At 41.7% G+C, this 23,530-nt stretch overlaps 1 long non-coding RNA gene across 1 annotated transcript in view; it reads left to right on the top strand.

Annotated features, from left to right (window-relative positions):
- Positions 1 to 9,318: 9,318 nt before the first annotated feature.
- LOC134357587 (uncharacterized) overlaps positions 9,319 to 23,530 on the top strand; it is a 206,134-nt gene continuing 191,922 nt past the window's right edge. Inside the window, exon 1 of the long non-coding RNA XR_010020662.1 lies at positions 9,319 to 9,443. This is a non-coding gene — a long non-coding RNA (uncharacterized LOC134357587). The remainder of the gene's footprint in view (positions 9,444 to 23,530) is intronic.

Below are 23,530 nucleotides of genomic sequence, written 5' to 3'. Positions count from 1 at the left end.
CAAAGTGCAAAGTAAATTTATTATCAAAGTACATATGTAGATAAGCCAACTAGAGGAGAGGCTGTACTTGATCTGGCATTGGGAAACGAACCTGGTCAGGTGTCAGATCTCTTGGTGGGAGAGCATTTTGGAGGTAGTGAGGAAAACGAGGGAGAAGATTGCTGAGCCTCTTGCATCATCATTAGAGGTAGGAGAAGTACTGGAAGATTAGAGGATTGGAAAATGTTGTCCCCTTGTTCAAGAAAGGGAATAGAGATAACCAAGGAAATTACAGACCAGTGAGCCTGACTTCAGTGGTGGGCAAGTTCTTGGAGAAGATCCTGACAGGCAGGATTTATGAGCATTTGGAGAGACGTAATCTGATTAGGGATAGTCAGCATGGCTTTGGCAAGGGCAGGTCAGGCCTTATGAGCCTGATTGAGTTCTTTGAGGATGTAGCAAAACACATTGATGAAGGTAGATCAGTGGATGTATTGTACATGGATTTCAGTAAGGCACTTGAAAAGGTTCACCATGCAAGGCTCCTTCAGAAAGTAAGGAGGTATGGGATCCAAAGAGATCTTGCTTTGTGGATCCACAATTAGCTTGCCTACAGAGACAAAGGGTGGTTGTAGATGTTTCGTATTCTGCATGGATGTCGGTGACCAGTGGTGTTCTGCAGGGATCTATTCTGGAACCCCTCCTCTTTGTGATTTCTATAAATGACCTGGATGAAGAAGTAGAAGGGTGGGTTAGTACATTTGCTGATGATATAAAGATTGGGGGTGTTGTGGATAGTCTGGAGGGCTGTTAGAGGTTACAGCGGGGCATCGATAGAACACAGAACTGGTTCTGTGAAGTGGTTCATTTTGGTAGGTCCAATTTGAAGACAATATAATATAAATGGTAAGATTCTTGACAGTGTGGATGATCTGAGAGATCTTAGGGTCTGTGTAGATAGGACACTCAAAGCAGCTGCGCAGGTTGACAGAGTTGTTAAGAAAACGTATGGTGTGTTGGCATTCATCAACTGTGGGATTGAATTCAAGAGCCATGAGGTAATGTAAGATCTTGGTCAGACCCCACTTGGAGTACTGTGTGCAGTTCCGGTCACCTCACTACAGAAAATATGTGGATATTATAGAGAGAGCGCAGAGGAGATTTACAAGAATGTCGCCTGGATTGGAGGGGGCACTTTATGAGAATAGGTTGAGTGAACTTGACCTTTTCTCCTCGGAGTGACGGAGGATGATAGAGGTGTATAAGATGATGAAGGGAATTGATCGTGTGGATAGCCAGAGGCTTTTTCCCAGGGCTGAATTGGCTAACATGAGGGGACATAGTTTTAAGGTGCTTGGAAATAGGTTCTGAGGGGATGTTAGGGGTAAGTTTTTCACACAGAGAGTGATGGGTGTGTGGTATGTGGACACAATAGGGTCTTTTAAGAGCCTCTTAGATGGGTGCATGGAACTTAGAAGAATAGGCGGCTATGCGCTAGGAAAATTCTAGGCAGCCTTTAGAGTAGGTTACTTGGTTGGCGCAACATTGTAGGCTGAAGGGTCTTTAATGTACTGTAAATTTCTATGTTCTGTATACATATATGTCACCACGAGGCTACCTGATTTTCATTTTCTTGCAGGCATTCACAATAAAATAAATAAATACAATAGAATCAATGAAAAACAATGCACTAAACAAAAAGACTGACAACCAATGTGCAAAAGAAGACAAACTGTGCAAGTAAAACAAAGAAACAAACAAATAAAATAAAAAAACACTGAGAACATGAGTTGCAGAGTCCTTGAAGGTGAGAACATTGGTTGTGAAATCAGTTCATTGTTGCGGTGAGTGAAGTTATCCACTCTGGTTCAGGATTCTGATGGTTGAAGCATACTAACTGTTCCTAAACCTGGTGGTGTAGGACCTCTGTACCTCCTTCCAGATGGCAGCAGCGTGAAGTGTGCATGTCCCGGATGGAAGACATCTTTTATGACATCCTGCTTTCGTGTGGCAGTGCTGCTTGTAGATGTACTGAGTCATGGGGAGGACTCTGCCAGTGATGGACTGGGCTGCATGCACCACTCTTAGTAGATTTTTCCTTTCTAGGCATTGGTATTTCCATAACAGTCCATGATACAACTCCACTCTATGTTGCTCTATGGGATACACAGTCAGGATACTCTCCGCTATGCATCTACAGAAATTTGTTAAAGCTTTAGATGACGTGCTGAATCTGCATAATCTCCTACAAAAGTCAAAGTGCTGTCATGCTTCCTTTGTAATGGCACTTGCGTGATGGTCCTCTGATATGATAATACCAAGGCATTTAAAATTACTGACACTCTCCAGCTCTGATCCCCTAATGAAGATTATGAGGAACATTCCCTAATTAGTTACTTATTGGATGTCTTTAATTATACAATGGTTCACCTTTTTGGCAATCCACTGCTTTAAGCCTTTTAATAATTGTTAATAATGTTGTAATTCTCTTTCTCGCTTGTAATAGTTTTTCAAAGTTCCCGGATGTCAGAGACACCTAGAAACATTAATGATCAGGACAGCTTTGTTAGATTCAGAGCTGGAGTTGGTTCTTTGTTGGTTGTCTAACATTCTTGGGGAGTATTGAGGGGTGGACTTATTCTGGCCGACACAAGTCATTTCATATGAGACTCTGCAGTTGTTCAAGGTTTGCAGCTCCAGCCCAGCACTGATTTACTGTGTGAGATCAAGGTGGAAGAATGGCGTAGTGATTAGTGCCACTGTCACACAGCTCCAGGAAGTCTTGATTTGATCCTGTAACCTTGTGAATTTCTTCCTTCTACTCCAGTTCTTTGATGCCTGAATGCCATGACGGCCAGGGAATTAATTAGCTGTTGTCACTTACTTCTAGTGAAGAAGGCAGCAGGAAAATTCAGAGGAAGTTGGTGGGAGTTGAGTGAGACTAGATTGCAGAGAAATAAGTGGAGTAAAGGGACTGATGGGAATGCTATTAGAGCTAGCATAGAGTTGATGTGCTGAATGGCCTCTCATTATGCTGTGAGAAAGTGTGAAGAGCTGAAATAAAGTAGTATGGTGACAGGTGATGGCAGGCAGTGAGCATAGGTGGCTGCTTCTTTTTAAAAGTGGGCAAATCCACTTTTCCTTGGGATGTTGCTGACCCTCACACAGTGATATCTCCACCTGCTGGGACTTACTGATAACAATCAACTTGACTGGCATTTGCAAATGTTACGCTAACCCACTGACGGCAGAATCAACTTGGATATATTGCCCATAACTAATTATTGAATTGAAACACAATCCCAGTTTCAGATAAACCACTCACCTTCTGGTTCCACAATGCATTTTGCTGTTTCATATAGGAAACAGGTTATTACGAATTTCAGCCATTTTCCTGTCCCTTTTAACCCTCTTGGATGGATTCAAAAGATTTCATAACGTGGGAGTTCGAACCTGTGTTATAGCCAATACCACTAAATCAGTTTAGTTAACCATTTGTTGATCTTGTTACATGAAAATTGTTTGCTGCATTTCCTGTATCATAATATATAAAGTATTTAACTTAAAAAGTACTTCATGGTTTGTGAAGTACTCCAGGATAATATGAGACTGCAATAGATGTTTTGCAAATATAAGTCTTCTTCTTTTTAAAGTTCCTCTTTAACTTTAGGCATTCTACTCTAAATACCTGCAATGAAACAAGCATCTTCTTGATAAATGCACATCCTCCTTTGGTAGCCTTCTGTGAAGGAAGATATTTGAAAGATTTTAAGATTTATCTAGAAAGGAAATAGGAGATAGACAGAGATATACAGAATTTCTCCACATGACCGCCTGTATCACTTTGTCTTCACAGGAACCCTGTACAAGAACTTTTAATGTGTAGGGTAATTTTCAGATAGTTTTTGATTAATATTGCTTAGTTTCTACCAACAAATTAACATTACAAATAGATCAATATAATCAACCTTGAAGGAAATATGTTCTTAATAAAACAGGTCTTAAATAAATAAGGGAATAAAAGTGTTGAGATGGTTTATAAATTGTATTCCTTATTTCAATGTCAAAATTATGTTTAATGGTATTCAGTTTCAACTTTCTTATATTAGCTTTTTCATACAGTTTCAAAATATAATCTTATTGCTTTTGAAAACAACATTTTGAATCTGGAAGGTAAATATATATCTTTAATGACTTTTTGGAGCTCATGATGTGCTGTTTCCCAGATCATTAACCTTCTGTTGCATATTTGTTAGCTGTTCCATTCAATTTATTTTAGCTAACAAGCAAGAAAGTAGAACTGTGCAGAGGTAGCAGGATCACAGTGATCCTGAAACTGATCACAAACAAGAGAAAACCTGCAGATGCTGGAAATCCAAGCAACACACGCAACATGCTGGAGGAACTCAGCAGGCCAGGCAGCATCTATGGAAAAAAGTACAGTCGATGTTTCAGCCTGAGACCCTTCGGCAGGACTAGAGAAAAAAAGATGTGGAGTAGATTTAAAAAGTGGAGGGGAGGAGAGAGGGAAACACAAGGTGATAGGTGAAACCGGGAGGGGGAGTGGTGAAGTAAAGAGGTGGGAAGTTGATTCGTGAAAGAGATACAGGGCTGGAGAAGGGGTAGTCTGATAGGAGAGGACTGAAGGCCATGGAAGATAGAAAAGGGGGGAGGAGCACCAGAGGGAGGCATTGGGCAGACAAGGGAATCAGGTGAGAGAGGGAAAAGGGGATGGGGAATGGTGAAAGGGGTGGGGTATTGCCGGAAGTTTGAGAAATTGATGTTCATGCCATCAGGTTGGGGGCTACCCAGACGGAATATAAGGTGTTGTTCCTCAGCCTTAGTGTGGCCTCATCATGACAGTGGAGGAGGCCATGGACTGACATATCAGAATAGGACTAGGAAGTGGAAGTAAAATGGGTGGCTACTGGGAGATCCCATTTCTTCTGGTGGACAGAGCCTGGGTGCTCGGCGAAACCATCTCCATCACACTGAGCACTGGATCCCCATAAGGCTGTGTGCTTAGCCCATTGCTGTTTACACTGCTAACACATGACTGTGCAGCCAGATTCAAGAAGAACCTGATCATTAAATTTGCAGATGATACCACAGTGGTGGGACTCATCAGCAAAAATGATGAAACTATGTACAGGGAGGAGGTCAAACACCTAGAGAGCTGGTGCAGGGATAACAACTTGATGCTTAATGTCACCAAAACCAAGGAGATGATCGTCAATTTCAGACGGTCTCAGTCTGAGCACACACCCCTCAGCATCAGCGGCTCCACAGTGGAGAGAGTGGAAAACATCAAGTTCCTTGGGGTGCAGATCTCAGACAATCTCACCTGGTCCAGGAACACCACTGGGATTGTGAAACGGGCCCAGCAGAGATTGCACTTTCTGAGGAAGCTTAAACAAGCATCACTCCCCACTAACATCTTAACTACGTTCTACAGAGGCGTGGTTGAGAGTGTGCTGACCTTTAGCATCACAACCTGGTACTCCAGCTGCAGTGCTGTCGACAAAAAAGCCTTGCAGAGGGTGCTTAGGGGAGCAGAGAAGGTTACTGGGGTCTCCCTACCTTCTGTCCAAGACCCCTTTCAGAGTCAATGCCTCCAGAAGACACGGTACATCATTAAAGACCCCTCACACCCTCTCCATGAACTGTTTGTTCTCCTGCCATCAGGCAAACGTTACAGGAGCATCAAAACTAAAACAACAAGGCTTCTAAACAGCTTCCTCCCACAGGCAGTCAGACTGCTAAATAGCTGCTCCACCTGACTCTGCTTTGGACACTTTTAACTTGCATTGGACACTTATAACTTGATTTTGACTGACATGTGGCTGTTGTGTTTTACTATTTATTGTTATGTTTATTATTTAGTGTTGCGTTTGTTATGTTATGATTGCACTGCTCCTGAGAAACGCTGTCTCATTCTGCCCTGCAGAGCTGATGTATGGTTAGAATGACAATAAAGTTTTTTGAATCTTTGAATTGAAACTTGAATCTTAATCTATGTGTAATGCCCTGGTTCATACTTTTACTGTTATGCTGTATGTATTTCATCTAGCAGCTCTGTAAGGGCTGTCAGTTCTGCTGTCAGCCTGTTTGGGCTATTGTTGAAGATAAGGGAAGAGGAGGAATGCGTGCCATCCAATTAGGATGGTAGAATTGGGAGGAGGCTATCTTGGTGAGGGACACTAAAGTTGGTTTTGGGGTTAATTTTCAGTTCGGCGGGAGATGAACAGAGAAGACACTGGGGAGAACCGGTTATAGAATACAACCCGGTGGGAGACCCGGTTGTTTGAGTAGGATTGCAAGCGATGTTTGGAAGGTGGTGTGTGCTTTCATGTGACTGTGGGCCAGCACATGAGCGACAGAGAAGTTCAACATGAGCTCCACCTTGTACACATTTGACTGTTGAGTTAAAATGGGCCCTTTCCTTTTTGTTTTTCTTTACTCACCATTTAATTAAGATTCATAAATATAATTCCTTTTGTTGTATACAGCGCTGTCTGTTATTTCATTGCACTAATTTGTAACAGCAATGATCCAGTGGGTTGTGTGTTTAAGCCAGTGTTAAACTATTGTCCGGTAAGGTAATTAAGATACATGATTATGGATGCAGAGGTTGAGTGGTGGGTGCGAATGCAACAGGGTTACTGGTAACAAATGTGCGTGTATTGAGTGGGGTAGACAATTGTTAATTTGAATGTTAAGTACTGTTAAAGCAGTAGGAGCAGTTTCGATTGTGGAGCGGAGATTTGATAAAATGGCGGGCACAGACATTGTTTTAGTTCAGACTAGTGCTGATGTAACGGCAGTGGAACTGCTGGGTACTATTGAGGCCCTGGGAGAGGGGTCAGTACTCCCAGGAGGTGGGGAGTGTAGGCAAGTGGGATAAATCACGAGCCGAGTCTGTGTAGCTGGGGGGTGGGGGGGTGCGGATGGAGATTTCAAAGACAGGTTGTTCTTGTTTCTACGGAGCGAGGGGAAGGAGTGGTCTTATTTGAAATGTCTAATGCAGGGGACCCCAACCATTTTTGCACTGCGGACTGGTTTAATATTGACAATATTCTTGCAGACCGGTCAACCAGGGGGTGGTGGGGAGGGGGGTGTTCAAGTAGGGTTAAACTCACCTCAACATGTCTTTTACAGTTAGCGTTGCCAACTTTCTCACTCCCAAATAAGGGACAAAAATAGCAGTCAACTCCTGACGAAGGGTCCCGGCCTGAAACGTCGACTGTACCTCTTCCTATAGATGCTGCCTGGCCTGCTGCATTCACCAGCATTTTTTGTGTGTGTTGTCGGGACACTTGTGTTTACCCCGAGAAAGACTACCATGACCATGAAGCTTTGCGTGGACACCTGTATGCGCATGCGCGTACGTGCTGATTTTTTTTCCACAAATCGGTTTTGGCTTAATCTTCCTGACTACACAGTACACACATTATTTCTTCTTTATATAGGCTGTGTGTTTATCATATCATTCCTACTTTTACTATGTGTTGGCGTTATTTTAGGTCTTATGTGTTATTTGGTATGATTTGGTAGGTTATTTTTTGGGTGTGGGAACGCTCAAAAATTCTTCCCATATAAATTAATGGTAATTGCTTCTTTGCTTTACGCCATTTTGGCACGAACGGTTTCATAGGAACGCTTTACCTTAGCGGGGGAAATGCGGGATAAGGGTGGTCCCATATGGGACAAACCAATTTAGCCCAATATATGGGACGTCCCGGCAAATACGGGACAGTTGGCAACCCTATGTTCAAGTTCAACAGTGCATGACAGGGAATGAGGAAAGGTGCAGCTGACTTATATCGTTTCCTCACGGCCCGGTAGCAAATGCTTTGCGGCCCGGTGGTTGGGGACCACTGGTCTAATGAGTCCCCCAGCAAGGAGTGAGAATTCTGAGTTAGTACCAGCCCTTACCTGTCTGGCAAATAAATGTCCCATTACACAGGCGGAGGGTCCCAGCGATCAAAAGCTGAGAATGTTCTCAGGAGTGAAGCCCACCCTCAAGAGGGAAGAGGAGTATGAGACTTGGGTGGAGCAGACCTCTCAGATGCTGGATGAGTGGCAGTGCTCTGATGACGTAAAATGACAGCGAATGGTTGAAAGTTTGAAGGGACCTGCTGCTGATGTAGTGAGATCTGTAAAGACACTGATCCCCTTTGCTAATTCTGCAGGCTACATGCCAGTGCTAGAAAATGTGTTTGGTGCGATGGGAAGTCCAATGGAGTTTATGACGGTGTTTCAGGAGAAGGGGGAGAAACTTTCTGCCCACATTTGCCGGCTAGAGTGGCAGCTGGGTTGCTTGCGGTGTGGTGGGGGGTGGGGGGGCATTCAAATGGCTGAGGTGAATCAGTTAAGAATGGACCAAGTGGAAAAAGGCGCCCAGTCACCGGACCTGATAGTTTGGGGGCTCCAAATGTCTTGTAAGACCTGCTCCCCTCCCTCATTTGTCAAGATGCTCAGAGAAGTAAGAGATGAGAAGAATGCGATGGAGGCACAGGAAGCCTCCATCAGTGGGATACAGTCCTCAGTAGCGGTCCCCTTGGCTGACAGGTAGTAGTAAAGGAGCTTGTGACAGGGTTTCAGACTGAGATATCCCGGTTGCTATCGGCGGGTGCGGCCACCCCACACAATACAGCGAACAGGGAGTCAAACCCCTGAAGTGATAGACAAAGCAGAGTGCTGCAAGTGAATAGGGTCCCGTGAGAAGAGGAGCGACCGGTATTGTCTGTTATAACTGTGGCGAAGAGGGACACATCAGGCAGGAGTGTGAAGGGGGGAAAACCCTCGGAGAGTGAGTCCCCTGGTACCTAAGCGGAAAGACCCAGTGAGGGAATGGCCACGTGGCAGAGCGACCTGACTGGGGGAGGCCTCGCCATGTAGACCAGAAGTGTCTGAAAATGAAGATGCAGATAATAGGATAAGGAGGTCTCAAAGAGTGTGGAGACCCGCAGATATGCTGGCCTGTGTAGCACTGGGGGACTATCCCCCTTGTGAGATATGTCACTACCATTTACAAATGGATTGGAGGTTCTGACATCACAATATTCTTTTGTAAACAGTGTTATTTACAAGTCATGAGGACATGACTATTATGGTGGGGGAGGTTAATGCACTGGTTCTTATTTTTACTGATATGCTGTAGGTATTTCATTTAGCGGTTCTGTAACAGCAGTCTGTTCTGCTGTCAGCCTGTTTGGGTTATTGTTGAAGATAAGAGATGATGAGGAATGTGTGCCATCCAATTAGGATGGTGGAACTGGAGGACAGTAAGGTCGGTCTTGGGGTTTTTTTGGTTTAGCAGGAGATGAAGAGAGAAGACGCGGGAGAACCGGTCATAGGATATGACTGGTTTGTTCGAGATGGATTGCGAGCAACATTCAGAAGTTGGTGTGTGCTTTCACACTGACTGAATGACCAGCCTGTGCGTGACAGAGAAGTTCAAGGTGAGCTCCAACTTATGCATGTTTGACTGTTTAATTAAAATGGACCCTGTTCTTTTTGGTTTTTCTTTACTAACCCTTTAAGTAAGTTAAGATTCATAAATATAATTCCTTTAATCATATGCAGTGTACTGTCTGTTTTTTCATTGCACTAATTTGCAACAGGGTAGCAAATTACACAGCATCCACACAAACCAGGATTTGGGATGGGTGCCGTCTCAGTCTCACGAATTTGGCGGGACCGTAAAGTGTTTTCCCTGGACTTACACAGCCAAGAAAACCAGGGGGGTTCCATACATCAGGTCTCACCGAGATACAAGAGGCCACCCTGGAAGCACTGGACACAGTATATAACCCCAATAGACTCACAAGTGAAATGTCGCCTCACCTGGAAAGACTGTTTGGGGCACTGAATGGTAGTGAGGGAGGAGGTGTAGGGGCAGGTGTAGCACTTGTTCCGCTTGCAAGTATAAGTGCTAGGAGGGAGGTCAGTGAGGAGGGATGAATGGACAAGGGATTCGCATAGGGAGTGATCTCTGCAGAAAGCAGAAGGTGGGTGGGAGGAAAAGCTGTGCTTGGTGGTGGGATCCCACTGGAGATGGCGACCCCGTTCCCCATCCCCTTTTCCCCCTCTCACTTTATCTCCTTGCCTGCCGATCGTCTCCCTCTGGTGCTCCTCCCCACTTTTCTTTCTTCCATGGCCTTCTGTCCTCTCTTATCGGACTCCACCTTCTCCAGTCCTGTACCTCTTTCATCAATCAACTTCCCAGCTCTCTACTTCATCCCTTTCCCCTTCAGGTTTCACCAATCACCTTGTGTTTCTATCTCCACTCCCCCCACCTTTCAAATCTACTCCTCACCTTTTTTTCTCCAGTCCTACTGAAGGGTCTCGGCCCGAAACGTCAGCTGTACTTTTCTCCATAGATGCTGTCTAGCCTGTTGAGATCCTCCAACATTTTGTGGGTGATCCTGAATCGGTTGCTTTCGATAGCAGACTCAATGTCAAAACAGGTATAGAAATCTCTCATAATTTGGTATGCAATTATTTGGAAATCCCAAATGGTTCTAAAGGTGGCTCACTGGGTTCTGTTTGCTACCTTTGCTTATAAACTCATTGGGGCCTTGGTTCCTGTTCTCCTCTTCAAACTCACTGAGGACCACACTCTCACCCTCCCCTTTAAGTGCAACAAGTTGACTGGAAAAAAATATATTATCTTGGGCTTTTTTAAAGAAAACGTTTTTAAATTTTCTTACCAGAAATCCTATGTGTCCAGCACCTCCATCGTCCTCAGAGTTTTACAGTAGGTAGACAATATTCATTTCATTTATTTAAAGTAACAAACAAGCATTGAGGAATTCTGTTATCATTACAATACTGAAGGAGGTACAGGAGCATAAGATCCCATACCACCAGGTTTAAGAACAGTTAATACCCTTCAACCATCTGATTCCTCAACCAGTGTGGATAACTTCACTCAACTTAACACTAAGCTGATTCCACAACCTATAGACTCACTTTCAAGGACTTTACAACTGATGTGGTCAGGATTTTTTAATCTATTTATTAATCTACTTATTGGTTATTTTATTGTTACACAGTTTGCCTTCTTTTGCATATTGGTTGTTTGCTTTGTGTGTATTTTTCATTGATTCCATTGTATTTCTTTGTTTTACTGTCTGGTCTCACACACACACACACACACACACACACTCAGACACAGACACACACACACAAACACACACACACACACACACACACACACACACACACACACTCAGACACACACTCAGACACATACACACACACACACGCACACACACAAACGCACATATATATATACAAGTACAATATAACTTGGGCAAAAATCTGAAATGAAAACAGGAAACACTCAAAAACTCAGTAGGTCAAGCTGCATCTGCAATGGAAGAAACAGATTAACAGTTCCAGCGTGATGCACTGTCACTGACACTTGGAAAGGTTAGAAATTAAAGAATTTTAAATTGCAGTGAAAGTGGGGGAGAGACAGACAGAGCAAAGAGGAAGGGCTGTGGACACCAGATGAGGTTATGTAACTCTAGTGAAGGCACTTCCAGCTGAAAGATGGTAGGTGGTTTGAAGGAGGTGTCAGTGGGATGACATTAAAAAAATGGAGGGATAAAAAGAAAAACTGGTCATTTAAAATGGGAGATACACAATAGAACTGGAATGGCTGGTTATCTAATTTGGTTGAATTCAATATTCTGTGTTAATGACATCAGAAGATGAAGAGCTGTTCTTCAAGCATACTTGACCTTGGATGGAGCAGTTTAGGAGACTGCCGATAGAAATTAGAGTAAGAGTGGGACGGTGAGTTAAAGTGAAAGGTACCAGGAATCTGAATGCATACTGAATGGAGCATTGATGAAACCACAGTGTTAACACTGAATGCACTACAGTAAATCGCAGGTTGAATTGCTTTTTCATTTGGACAGAGAATTTTACTCTGGGGTGATAGGAATGAAAGGAGGGAAATGAACTGATGTATTAGACAGAAGAAACCGCAGATGCTAGTACTTGGTGCAACAAGTAATCTGCTGTAGGAAAATCAAAGTGCTGAACAACATACAATACTGTGCAAAAGTCTTAGCCACAGACTGTATATATAGCTAGGGTGCCCAAGACTTCTGTACAATACTATATTGGTCAATGTGGAGCAGGAAGCAAGTTTGTAAATCTAGTTCGAGCAAAGGATGTTAGGAATGGCAAGGCTGGAGCATTGAGGGAGGGTGTGGGTCAGGTGGCAGAGAAGTAGTGTGTGATGTTGCTGGTGCAGGCACCCACAGACCTGAGATACCGAGTAAGATCATTTGATTCCAAACAATTGGTTTATGATCATTACAGAATGCCTCTCTGGTGCTTCCCGCTCCCTTCCCCTTTTCCCAAACATGATTCCCCTCTCCATGCCCCCTTCCCACTCTCAGTCCACAATACAGACCCATATTAGAATCAGGTTTATCATCACTCACAAATCAGGATTTTATTTTTGCAGCAGTACAGTGCAATACAGTAAATTACTATAGTACTGTGCAGAAGCTTCAGGCACCCCAGCATATATGTGCCTAAGATATGTACACAGTATTGTATGTGGGAGAAAGCGGAATCGTCCACATTTTGCGTTCTGATGCAGGGTTTCAACCTGAAAATTTCCATTCCCCAGGCATTTTTCACAAATAATTTGGCTCAGTTGGAGGCACTGGTTAGGTCCCTGTTTGTTGGTGAAGAAGGAGGTGAAGGGACAGGTGTTACACAGCAGAGAAACTGCCTGGAGGTGAAGAAGGGATGAGCAGACCATGGAATAATCAAGAAAGTAGTCCCTGTGGAAAGCAAAAGAGAGAAAAAATATTGAAGATGTGACTGGGGATAGATATGTCACATTGAAAATGGTAGAGTTGGTGAAGGATGATGTGCTGGATACGTAGGCTGACTGGGTAAAAGCTGAGGACCAGGGGAATGTTATATTAGTTCTGTTCTGAGAGGAGGGATTGAGAGCAGATTTGCAAAACGTAGAGAAAATATGTGTAACTGATCCATCAACTATGACAGAAGGGATTCCACATTTCAGGAAGATGGAGGACATTTCAGAAACCTTAAAGCAGAAGGACTCATCTTGAGAACAGATGTGGTGGATGCAGTGAAACTGAGAGAAAGGGAGCCATGGGAACTGGTGGACTTATAGTTGATGTCAGTGGCAAATGTGTCTCCTAAGATGGAAGAAGAGAGATCCAGAGAAGGGAAGAAATTGAATATCCGGGCAGGGTGGAAAATGGTGCAAAAGTGAAATTTAGCATGAATGCAGGAAAACAGCGTAAATTATGTGGAGAAAGAGTTTGGGGTGGGGTGGGGTGGGGTGGAGCTGTGCTGAAAAAGGCTTCAAACCAATGTTCCCTCTAATTTGCAATGACCAGTGTGCGCAAAAATCTTGTGCTCTGCAATGTTTTGTTCAGTGACAACAACATGTGCACATTGAATTTTATACTTAGAGGTACTCATTTTAACAGCTAGCAAAACACTGTCAATAAGAGCTTTGATATCCTCCGGGTTTGATTGTTTTCACTCTCATTCATCTGCACTCTCACAAACCATACATATCAGGCCTGTGGTGGGTAATGAAGGATTTTCTCACCAGAGCTTTTGCACACTGTCCATATGTGATTTGCTTACTAAATGATGCTTTAAAAAGTCAAGTTCCAAATATCACTCCACTTCTTCCCACTTGCAAATTCTCCAACAACTTTTGTATCACAACATTACACATAGGTAACACCAGTTTCTTGTATTGAACATAAATATTTCTCATAGCTGCACATTCCTGATCTCATGAGCTTTCGGTGTAGCAGTTTCTACTATTTCTGCTTTAAATGAACTAGCAGTTCTTTTGTGCTTCATGCCCTCTGCTTCCTTGGAATTTGACATAGTGAATAAATAATTTCTTCAATAAAAACAGTTAAATAATCCAGCTCTAAAATCTGCAGACGTATCATCGCAAACACCACGTGGTCAACACTGTCTGCATCAGAAACCAGAAAAGGAAATGTGATTGTGTACAATTATGAAGTATACTTAACATGCCAATGAGGTAGAGGGTGAGAACATTTTGCGCACTAGCAAAAGCTCTGTGTGCACACGCATGCACACACCTTAGAGAGAACATTGCTTTGAACAGTGACTGTTCTACATAGTTAACAAAAAGACAGGCATAGCTGGAAACCATGTGAGAGTCCATGGCTATCTCTGATCTGCAGAAAGTGGCTGGGATTGAAATGATTGTAACTCCAGATCCAATGCAGCACAAAAACACAAGCAGAAAACCCACAATACAAATAGAACACAATAAATATTAACATAAAACAATCCTATAAAATACTATGTACAAGTAACCGTTGAGTGTTATATATTAATTGTATGTACGTTAAGTGATGTGTGTGTAGTTGTGGTGCAGGTCGGTGGGGTGAGTTCATGGCTGGAGGTGTTGATTAGTCTAATGATTTGGGGAAGTAACTGTTTTTGTTTCTGGTGGTCCTGGTGTGGATGCTGCGTAGCCTCTTCCCTGATGGAAGCGGGACAAGCAGTTCATAAGCAGGGTGGGTGGAATCCTTCATAATATTGTTGGTCTTTTTCTGGTACCCTTGTAATATGTGTTGGTGAGCTTTTTCGACCGTGGAGGATGTGTTCTGTAACCATGAGACTGTGTGTGAGATATGCACTTTCAGGGGTTTGAAACTGCTTTTAGTGTGATAGCATTTGGTTCCTCGTCCTCAAAACCCTGAATTCAAAAGAAGAGCCCTAATCAATATAGGTATCGATGGGTACCCTCACAATAGGAAGTTATACTGTATCCACCTACTCTTCAAGGACTAGCTTATTTCTCTGTCTAGTCTTTGTAGGGAGGTCCAGCTGCCAAAACCCACTCTTTGAGTGGTGGGCCCCTCTCCCTACTAAAGAGGAGATACTGCCAGCTAACAAAGTAATTTAAACATTGTTAATGACACACATTTAAATTTAGATTAACCATTCAAAACACACATTTAACACTCAAAGAAGATTTCTAACTTATTAAAGATTTCCAAATTACAGGATTTCCAAACATAGGTACAATTCTTACTAACTAAAAGAACATACCAGCAAGTCGTACATGAACGAGTCATCCATCACAGAAACTGAAGGCAGAGGAATGAATTCCAGTTCTTCTTTCTGTCATTCTCCTTGTCATTACCAACAATTCCCAAAGCTTTCTATTACTTAAACTATTATTCAACTAGATAATATCATCTGCATATGATGTTTTCCCAATACCTTTGCTGGGACTAAGTAATTCATATAGATGGTCTAGATGCTTCTAGGGACAATGGTACAAATAACTGAGCTGTAACTGCCGAGTTTAATATAGACCAATTAACATAGCCTCATTGTCTTGCATTTGGCTGATGCAGACAAGAAGTCTCATAGCGATTTCACTTTGTAAACCACATCTCTTAGTAGCCAGCTGCTCCCCCAATCCCCTGCTGTGGGCCTGCAGCCTGTGCTCTGTGGCACAGTTTGCAAAGTTATGCTTTTAACTACAGAGTATTGCTTGTAATTTACATTAAGAACTGAAGGCTGGTTCTTGTTCACAAAATGAAGCTGAGCAAGTCATATTTTTTTGAAGTTTAGCTTTGTCACAAACAACTCTGACCCTTTGGAAAGGTGACGCTGCTGTGCTAGAAAGCTAAAGTTAGCAACAAGCCTCTTGGGCTAAGAAAGTGCGTATCCATCACAGTCATTTCCACTGCTGTACTGCCAATGTGAAGAGTGTGAGTGGGCTGGGTTTTCCTGAAGTCAATAACAAATTGCTTTGTCTTGTTGATATTCGGGAAGAAGTTATTTCCCTGGCACCAAGCCTCGAGCTCTTCAATGTCTTCTCCGTAGGCCATCGCGACACATTTGGTGATGAGCCCCACCACTGTCGTGTCATCTGCAAACTTGACAATTACTCATGAGTTTCACAGTGGCCTCAGCGTACAGTCGAGGGTGGGGACACTCGTGTTGAAGATGATGGGGAGGAGGGAACGGCTGTGCATCCTGACTGTATGAGGCTTGTTGTTTATGAAGTCCAATACCCAGTTGCTCAGTGGTGAATTTAATTCAAGGTGTGGGAGTTTGTTCACCGTGGAATGTGGGACAATAGTCTTGAGTACTGAACTGACATCCAGAAATAGTACTCTGATGTAAGTGCACTTGTTTTCTAGTGTGACAGGGCCAAGGGCATGCTAGACACTATGCATCTGTTATAGAGCAGTTCTGTCCATAAGCCTATTGGTAACTGTCCAGTGTGGCAGGAATGAAGTTTTTTAAGTGTACCAGTGTTAGGTACTTGTTCAAGTCGGCCCAAAGGCATTCCTGATGGAGGATGGAGGTGTATAGAGGGTCTCCTTTGTGAGGATCAGCCAGCTGGGACCAGGGAACTGGGGGGGCATGAAAGGTATTTTATATGTAAGTGGGAAAGGGATGGACAAGAGGACACAGAATGCAGACCAGACATGATGAAATGAGTTTGATCAGGTTTAAGAACAAGCAGAGATAATAGATGTACTATATCAGTGCAATTTTCTTTATGGATCTTAGATAAAAGATAGAAACAGGCGGAGTAGAGTTGATGATTTAGTTACCATTCTGAAAGGTTTCTTTTAATTCCTGCTGTTTCACCTGGCTGAAAGTGGCTGATTAGAACAAATGGAATTACTTCAAATACAAGAACAAAAAGATCACTGGAAATCTGTAGTTTCTGAGATATTCAAACCACCAATAATCATTTCACGGTCAAAGTCACTTTGACCACATTTCTGCCCCGTTCTGATGTTTGGTCTGAACAACAACTAAACATCTTGAACAAGTCAACTTGCATTTATGCATTGAGTGCTGCCATATAATTTGCTGATAAGATATTTGTATTAATGTGCATTAATAGAATGACCTTTGAATGTATTTCCATCAGCTGAAAGATAAAAAGAATAGATTAAAGGAATTGGGGAAAGCCTTAGAGGAGAGATGAGGAAAATGTCCTCATTTAGTGTGTATTTGACATTTGGCAATAAGCCCTCTTTATATTTAAAAAGCAGAAAGAGAAGGAACATTGGTGTTTCAAGTCTGATTCTTTCCATCAGAACTAGGAAAAGGAGAATACATCCATTTACACAGATGTTGTCTCACTTACTTTATCTTCTGTTTTTATCCCAAATATCTGGCATCTGCAGTTTTTTAAATTTTTCATTTATTCCTGAATTGCCATAAGATACCATGACTGCAGTGAGTGAGAATATTTAGAGAAAGTGTCTCATTTGGTAGGGTGATTTAGCAATGTTGCATTTGTTGTCCACGTTTAGACAACACAGAGAAGATATAAATTGGCGTTGTTTTTGAACCACTGCAGTTCATTTGTTGATGACATTCACACAATGTTATGAGGAAGGAAAAAAACTGTGGGATTGATCCAAGCCAATAATTAGTTTCAATATTTTATCATCTTCGTGACCAATTACAATATTTAGAAGGACTGGCTTGGCAAATTTTTAGATATGTTTAACCTTTTCCCTCTCTATGTTCACAATATTTAAGGTTGCAGCAAGGTTAATATCTCTGATCAGAGACCTGTTGTGATGGTACTGGGTTTGCTGACCACAAAGTTCAAAACTTAAACAGAGACCTTAAGCCCTATCAGATATAAATAGCCACAAGCACTCTCACTCAGGGGAGATTATACTGTAACTACCTAAACTTCAAAGACTAGTTCACTTTCCTGTTTATTCTCCATGGCAAGTTTAGCTGTCAATGCCCAGTACTTGAATGACAGATCTTTCTCCCTACCAAGGAGAAGATTCTTCCAGCTAACAAAGTAGTTTAAAATACGCTTCATTTATTTTCAACGATGCTTGTTTCATTTCGAACAATATTTAAAACACATTCAAAACTTACAAAGATTTCTATCTTAAACATTTCCAACGTACAAAGCATTTCTAAAACACAAAACACAAAGGATTGTCAAAAACATAGGTACAATTACTATAAATGAAAAAGACATACCAACAAGTTGCAAATGAAAGAATCGATCATCGCAGAAACCAAAACTGGAGGAATAAATTCTAGTTTACCTCGAGTTACTTCCATGTTACTTTGATGTTCCTTACGCTATTCCTAATCAGCCTGAACTGCACTCAAAATTTATACCCTTTTTATCCACTTAGGAGATTTCACATGCATATGATACTTCCTTAGATATCCTTTTAATACAAATGATCTGAAAGCATTTTCCAGAGACATACATCTCAGCTTAATGTTCACAATTTACAATTAATGTTGTAAAACTAACTTCCTTAATTACCTAAAGCACCGAACCATAAAAACACCAGTTATTGATACGCTAAATAATAAAATTCATCTGGTGTGCAAGCTTACTCAAACTAAGCAACTTAAGAGTCAGCTAGTCTACTGGAAACAACACAAATAAAACAACTCATTGTTTTATACTGCATCATTGAGCAATAAGACAGGATATTATGAGCTAGCATCTTACTTGTCGCTGAGTGTCTGTGCTATAAATAGACCTTGTTTGCAAAACTGTGCTTTTAACTTCAAGTTGATTATATTTTAAGAGCAGGAGACTGGCTTTAGTTTGCGACCAGAAACTAAGCAAGTTGTTAATTAGAAGTTTACTCACATTTGTCTGATCTTACAAGTGGCAGATGACGTGTTTAGAAAACTGAGATTAGCAAAACAAAAACAAGGAGAGAGCACCCATCAGACTCCTTCTTGCTAAGCGAAGATTTCCAAACCTTCCTCTTCCAGAGGACATCAGCTTCTAATTCTTGCCAAGACTTGGGAACAGAATATCATTCGTCCATTAGTTCCAGTAAATTATTGGTGCTAGAAAAGACTCTTTTCAATCTGATCTGCAAATAACTTATTAAGTGCTTCCCAATGTCGGGATTTCTGTGGGAATTTGTCTTCAGAGTGTTCACTTCCTCAATCTCAAATGCACACTTTTCCCAAAACTCAAAGAAATGTTGCCATTATAATTTTCAAGAGCACATGACGACATATCAATTATAAGACCACATAAGTACATCATTGAAATCTTCTTCTCCACGAATTGCTCTTGCCATTTCCATGATGCAAATTGGAATCACTGTCTCTGTTGCTATTAAGTGACAATCTCTTTCACAGAGGTGTTTGCATTGGTTTCGATGTGGAGCACAACTTTACTCAGGTTTCCTGAAAACAAGTCTTATAAACAAGTTACTGATTGTGTATTGCTGTTTTCATTTGTCTAAGGATTACTAATCTCACATTTTAACTATTGAAAATTATATCCATCTGATACATGATTTCACAATACAATAATATACATAAAAATGAAATATTCGCAAAAGTACATAACAATACTGTTCTTCTGTTAAGAATTTTGCTTATACCTTGAATTCAGGCTCCTAGAAGAAAGATTTCCAAATATAAGACCATAAGGTATAGAAGCAAAATTCAGTCATTTCGCCCATCGAGTTTGCTCTGCCATTTCACCATGACTGGTCCAATTTTCCTCTTAGCCCCAATCTCTTGCCTTCCCCCTGTATTCCTTTATGTCTTCACCAACCAAGAATCTATAAACTTCTGCCTTAAATATATGTAAAGATTTGGCCTCCACAGCCACCTGTGGCAAAAAATTCTAAAGACTCACCACTCTCTGAATAAAGAAATACCTCCTAATCTCATTCTACTCCGAGGCAGTGCCCTCTCGTCTTCGACACTCCAACCATAGGAAACATCCTCTCCACATCCACTCTATCAAAGCTTTTCACCATTTGATAGGTTTCAATGAGGTCACCACTCATTCCTCTGAATTCTAGTGAATACAGGCCCAGAGCCCTCTTCATATGACAAGCCATTCAATCCTAGAATCCCTTTTGTGAACCTCCTTTGATTCCTCTCCAGATTCAGCACATCCTTTCTAAGGTAAGGGGCCCAACACTGCTCGCAATACTCCAAGAGAGGCCTCAGCAGTGCATTGTAAAGTCTTAACATATAGGGGTTGGTTCTGCCCCTCTCATGGCCATGAACACCCATTAGTATACTGTAACCTGACATTCGGATACCAGCCATACCATCTGCATAAGTCTCTTTCCAGTTTAGTGATCCTGAGATTCTGAACTCTGTGCATAATTGTGCAAGTCTTCCCCCTTTATTCTGTTAAGGATTAGACCTAAATGAGAAGAGCTGACACATCTTTCCAACTTCTGTATTTTCCCCAGAATTCTTCCACTGATCAAGGGCTATTCAGTCTATTCTGTCAAACCATGAAATTTTATTAATCAAATATATATATTGTTCTAGTAACATTTGCTGAGAGGGAAAATGGCGGAAGACTCAATTTTCCAAGTGGCCTAATTCTGTTCCTAGATCTTATGGTCTTATAACACGGAAGGTAGTATTAACAGGCATAGCGGACCTACTTGTTGCATTGTGGGAGTACCACATACGTATTATATGCTTATACTCAAATATTAAACAAATAATACACTCATTCAAATAGTTCATACTTTGTAGATCTTGGACGCCCTGACACTGCATCTCCATTTCTGAAGAAATCACAACAGAATTGGTCATAAGGTTATCACGAGTAGAGCACTTCACAAGGGTAGCCATCTTTCTCCTCCTGGTACTATTGTATAACAGAACACACAAAATCTAGTAAGACAGGTGGTTTTAAAAGTCAAAGGTGTAATCACGTAGTATAATGCCATTATGAGCAGTGAACAAAACATTTAGAAACTATATAATATAAAATCTTAAGAACCATAAAGGGTATGCTAAAAAATCGATATTAAAAATAAATATTCAACATCTGAATAGGTAAATGAAAAATAATGATTGTAAACTCATTTTCAGTGGGATTGTGTAATTAAACCAATTATTTGTAACACACTGTCTGTTTGGGAAATAATATTACCTGTGTAAGCCTAAAATTTAGCATTATCAAATTGGTTTTAGAAACATAGGAACATAGAAAACCTACAGCACAATACAGGCCCTTCGGCCCACAAAGCTGTGCCAAACATGTCCTTACCTTAGAAATTACCTAGGGTTACCCATAGCACTCTATTTTTCTAAGCTCCATCAACTTATCCAGGAGTCTCTTAAAAGACCCTATTGTATCCGCCTCCACCACCGTCGCCAGCAGCCCATTCCATGCACTCACCATTCTCTGCGTAAAAAACCTACCTCTGACATCTCCTCTGTACCTACTTAGAAGCACCTTAAAACTGTGCCCTCTCATGTTGGCCATTTCAGCCCTGAGAGAAAGACTCTGACTATCCACACGTTCAATGCCTCTCATCATCTTATACACCTCCATTAGGTCATCTCTCATCCTATGTCACTTCAAGGAAAGAAGGCCGAGTTCACTCAACCTATTCTCATAAGGCATGCTCCCAAGTCCAGGCAACATCCTTGTAAATCTCCTCTGCACTCTTTCTATGGTTTCCACATCCTTTCTATAGTGAGGCAACCAGAACTGAGCACAGTACTCCAAGTGGGGTCTGATCAGGGTCCTATATATCTTCAACATTACCTCTCTGCTCCTAAACTCAATCCCATGATTGATGAAGGCCAATGCACCGTATGCTTTCTTAACCACCGACTCAACCTGCGCAGCAGCTTTAAAGGTCACATGGATTTGGAACCCAAGATCCCTCTGATCCTCCACACTGCCAAGAGTCTTACCATTAATACTATATTCTGCCATCATATTTGACCCACCAATGAACCACCTCACACTTATCTGGGTAGAACTCCATCTGCCACTTCTCAGCCCAGTTTTGCATCCCATCAGTGTCCCCCTGTAATCTCTGACAGCCCTCCACACTATCCACAACACCACCAACTTTGTGTCATCAGCAAATTTACTAACCCATTCCTCCACTTCCTCATCCAGGTCATTTATCACGAAGAGTAGGAGTCCCAGAACAGTTCCCTGAGGCACACCACTGGTCACCGACCTCCATGCAGAATATGACCTGTTTACAACCACTCTTTGCCAGTTCTGGATCCACAAAGCAATGTCTCCTCGGATCCCATGCCTGCTTACTTTCTCAGTAAGCCTCGCAAGGGGTACCTTATAAAATGCCTTGCTGAAATCCATATACACTACATCTACGGCTCTACCTTCATCAATGTGTTTAATCACATCCTCGAAAAATTCAATCAGGCTTGTAAGGCATGACCTGCCTTTCACAAAGCCATGTTGACTATTCCTAAGCATATTATGCCTCTCCAAATGTTCATAAATTCATAAATCCTGTCTCTCAGGATCTTCTCCATCAAGTTACCAACCACTGAAGTAAGACTCACCAGTGTGTAATTTCCTGGGCTATCTCTACTCCCTTTCTTGAATAATGGACATTCACAACCCTGCAATCCTCCGGAACCCCTCCCGTCCCCATTGATGATGCAAAGATCTTTGCTAGAGTCTCAGCGATCTCCTCCCTCACCTCCCACAGTAGCCTGGGGTTCACCTCGTCCGGTCCCGGTAACTTATCCAACTTGGTGCTTTCCAAAAGCTCCAGCACATCCTCTTTCTTAATATCTACGTGCTCAAGCTTTTCAGTCCACTGTAAGTCATCCCAACAATCGTCAAGATCCTCTTTCGTAGTGAATACAGAAGCAAAGTGCAGATGTTCATTGTCTCTTAGCTTCTGCCTCAATGCATCTTTCCATCTTATCTTACCACGTAAAACTTAAATCAAGGGCTTCACTAAACTATTGAGAACATACTGCATCCCAAAAATGCATAAAAGTGTTGTGTTACCTTGACATTTAAGAATTGGAGTAGAACAGTGGCTAAAATTGGAAAAATGAAAATATCTTACATCTTTGTAGTAAGTATGTTCATTTTCTTGTTGGTCATAAGGGGAAAGTGCAATGAAGTATCTCCGTAATGTAGAAGGGTTTTCATTAAAAAAAACAAGGCTTTTCACAGTGCTGTAGTCTAATGTTCTAATGACATAACAGTCTATATTTGTACTTCAAGTATAGTGGGATCCATGTCAAGGGATTCCTCTTTTAGTGTACATTCAATATCTGGGCTGGAATCTTTCAGTTTTGTTCGGATATCATTAATCATTCTCACAATTATTTCTTTACCTTCCCATGTATAAATGTGCAATGTAGTCAGAGTGAATGGCAAAGTGGACAGGAAGAGAGGCAAGAATCAAGGGTTCCAAAATCTTAGTTTACATATGACCAAGACCCAAGGGCCACTTAGTGATATTAAATCAGAATCATCATTGCACATAGATTGCCTTGCTCTAATATTCTCTGAGTCATTAAATTTTAGGGATGTTGAATCAGATGAGACAATTTCTGTAGTAAATGCACTTTTGTCTATGAAAAAACAAATGGTAAGAAAGGCAGCACTGTATAACATTATTATAAGCACAAATATTAAAAGTAAAATACAGCAAAAGGAACATTTATTCCTGGAGTTTGAGCCTGTCTTACTCTGAAAACAACAATGCATTCTGGATGC

The sequence above is a fragment of the Mobula hypostoma genome, chromosome 16, assembly GCF_963921235.1.
Source record: "Mobula hypostoma chromosome 16, sMobHyp1.1, whole genome shotgun sequence".
NCBI classification, from domain to species: domain Eukaryota; kingdom Metazoa; phylum Chordata; class Chondrichthyes; order Myliobatiformes; family Myliobatidae; genus Mobula; species Mobula hypostoma.
The sequence above is the reverse complement of the archived record's forward strand: the minus strand, read 5'-3'. Positions and strand labels throughout refer to the sequence as shown.